This window comes from Condylura cristata, unplaced genomic scaffold (assembly GCF_000260355.1).
Source record: "Condylura cristata isolate star-nosed mole 26May11 unplaced genomic scaffold, ConCri1.0 scaffold00001, whole genome shotgun sequence".
NCBI lineage: Eukaryota > Metazoa > Chordata > Mammalia > Eulipotyphla > Talpidae > Condylura > Condylura cristata.
Genome location: NW_004567102.1, coordinates 82,261,669 through 82,264,767, shown reverse-complemented (window position 1 = coordinate 82,264,767; position 3,099 = coordinate 82,261,669). Strand labels below are relative to the sequence as shown.

At 46.0% G+C, this 3,099-nt stretch overlaps 1 protein-coding gene across 1 annotated transcript in view; it reads left to right on the top strand.

Moving 5' to 3' along the window:
- The first annotated feature begins 1,744 nt into the window (after nucleotides 1-1,744).
- SYNE1 (spectrin repeat containing, nuclear envelope 1) overlaps nucleotides 1,745-3,099 on the top strand; it is a 424,261-nt gene continuing 422,906 nt past the window's right edge. The window contains exon 1 of the mRNA XM_012735121.1: nucleotides 1,745-1,814. The gene's annotated coding sequence lies outside the window, so the exon portion shown is untranslated. The remainder of the gene's footprint in view (nucleotides 1,815-3,099) is intronic.

The following is a 3,099-nucleotide window of genomic DNA, read 5'->3' as shown; positions in this document are numbered from 1 at the left end:
GGGGACGTGAGCGGCAGTCCCGGGCGAGGAGCTGAGGAGGGGGAGCCAGCGCGACGCGTGGCCCCCCTCCGAGCTGTCATTTCCGCTCGTGGCACGTCTCTCGGGCTCCCGCGATGATTGTGATGGTCGCTACTATCAGATGGGCGACGCGGAGCGCACAGCCGACCCGGAGCCTCCCTTCCTCCACCCCCGGCTATTTCTGGAGGCGCTGGGGGAGGGGACGTGTTGCTCAGCCCGGGGCTCGAACCCCGCGCGGAGGCCCCGCTGGCTCCGCCGGCTGAGGCGGCGCGGGCGCGGCGGGCGGGGCTCCGCTCGAGGGCTGGAGAACTTTCCTCTCCCCCGGGGGTCGCGGCTCTGGCCGGGTTTCTGCGAGGCAGTCGGGGTTCTGGGAAAGGGAGGGTCACCGGGCGGCAGGTGCAGGGCAGAGGGCCGGATAACGGCGCAGAACGCGGCCGCCGTCAGCGGCTGAGGAAAGAGGCCCCCGGGTGTGTGTGTGCCGGGGAGCGCGGCGACGCTGCGAGCCCCGAGCCTCTTCCACAGAGTCGGGCTCAGCCCTGGTGGGAGCATCAGCTGTGAAACCTGCGTGAGCAGCCTGGAATGTTCATTTCTGGGCTTTTCTGATTGGGGTGGAAAACCTGTATGTCGCTGGCTCCCCCCGTGCACTTTAAGGAAGTTCAGCCTGAATTCTTTTTTGTCTCCTTGAAGGCCTTATTTTGTCTTCACCTGAGAGTCGCTTCCTTAAGGAAAGGATTTGTAGACAGAGTCAGGCCAGTGCAGAGAAAGTGTCATCGTTTTCAACTAAGCGAAGGTCATTAATACCACCCGCATCTGATTTAATCATGAGTCATGTGGATTGTTCTTTGAGAAGCCTTTTTTTTCCCCCAATGAGGAAAAAATTAATCCTATGGAAAAAAAGGGCGTGGCATCACCTGAATAGTGTAATAAAACACACATCTATTTTTTTTCTTGTGTTTTGCTCCCTTTTATTACTTTGTGGCAAGTATAGAACGTAATGTACCCGATCAATGCTAACTTCATGTGTTTTGTCCTGTGGATAAAGGCACATCCTCACAATGACTCAGATAATAATATTGCTAACCTTTGACTTACCCAGAGATTACATTCTAACCTCGTTTTTATCTTTCTTTAAAAATGACTTTTCACTGGCTGGTTTATTTCTGTCCTCATCATCCCCTACAGAATTGTTCTTCTTTGACTCCTTCCCACAAAGGAGTAGGGCTTGGAAAAAGGGAGTTTACCATTTTTAATTGTTCAAGAATTGCTTGTGTGAAATGTGTCATCACTGTGAGGCTTGCTGTCTGATAATTATGCAGTGCACACATCTTCTTGGAAATGAAAGAAGGTGTAACTGAAACAGGATGTAAGAACCCCTGCCTGGCAAGGTTGGTAGCATTTTCTGAGTGGTTCCAGCCACCGAGACCAGAGCCACATATGTGGCGCGAATGTGACAGGCTCCCGGGACCCAAAGGTCCCTGGTAAGGAGATCTGTGTTTCTCCCCTTCTTCAACGTGTCCTACCTTGCAGCCTAACCCTGAAAGAATTAAGGTTCGATAAGGAGTGTGATGTATACTCCAGCAAAGTATGGGAGGAAGAGAGCAGTTATTTCTGGCATGATTTATATCTAAGCTTACCTAAAAATAGCTGAATCATGACATTTAATATTTTTCATGCTGGTCATGATTGGTTGTCTTTTGATTATTTGTTTATGGTTTTGTTCTTCCAGGAAAAGGACCGTTTTTTATTTGTCACCCTGTTTCGCTCTTAATAGTAAATCATTACCAGCACTGACAATGGTAAGTCCGTACACTTACATAAATAATGCGTTTATTTTTATAGACTCTATTATATTTAGTAACTTAAGGGTGTTCCCCTTCTCTACTGGTTAGCTAGCTTAGTGTTTATTTAGCACCACTGCTAAAGGATGATTAGGGGAAAACAACAATTAAATTTAAAATTAGACACTTAGATGATTCACTCCAGTAAGGGACTTAAAGGATTTTGAGCTTATTGATTCGCTTTCACTTTTTTGTTCAATCTTAGGTTTTAATAGAACTGACATTTTGTGCATATTTAGACATCTAATTAAGTAATATATGATACTTCAATTGCTATGAATTAATTTATGATTTATGGCCTTAATTCATCTTTCTCAGCTAGAAATGCACCGTATCATCTGACTGTTGCAGAATCTGGAATTTTCTGCTGTGGTCTTTGATTAACTAAAAATTTCATTACATTGCTTTAAGTTGTATTTTTGTGGATGGCTCGTGTTTCTTCAAGTGCTTTTCATAATGTGTTCCTTTGTAGAAGCACAAGTAAGAAATTGCTTTAGTAGCCGAATGTCCATCCTACTTGGAGACAGGGAAAATCAGTTGTGATGATTGACTAGTGCTCTTTTCACAGGCGTTGGTATTAATGAGAGTGTATTGTTCAGACAGGAGAACCCCAAGAGCAGACATTTGAAACCCTCTCCATCCTGCACCACAAATGCGGACGATGCTTATTGATTGGGTGTCTGGATGTTCCCACAATACCCGGGATTTTTCCAAAGTACTCACCCACTTTGCTGTAACATTCTTTGTATTGTCATCCTGCTGTACCTAAGTGGTCAGGTGTGCTCATTTATCTGGTTTATTGCTATTCGGCTACTACCATGGGCCTTTACAAATAGCTTCTCAATACATTTTTGCTGTATGGAATAATAAAGACTAGAATTCCCTCTCTGCTAGGTTGGTGGATGTTCTCAGCTGCACTGAGGTCTTACTTCTTTGCCCTGGATGGATTTGCAGATAGGCCAGGGACTACTCATCAGTAGACAACCCAGTGATGTCTGCCTAAATCTCCCTTTCCATTCCACAAATGGATACTCATCCTGCACCTAGTTTAAAACTCTCCATTACCCTGAGAATAGTGACCTTGATGGTGATGGAACTTCATCTGGACTTCTGTTTCTGTAGGTCATGGCCCGCAACCGGAACTCCGGCTGGTGGTCAGTCCATTCAAGGGGCAAGTTTTCAGATCTCATGACTGACGCTGCTCATCCTTGTAATTGTCCTTATGCCCTTGATTTTTTTTTTT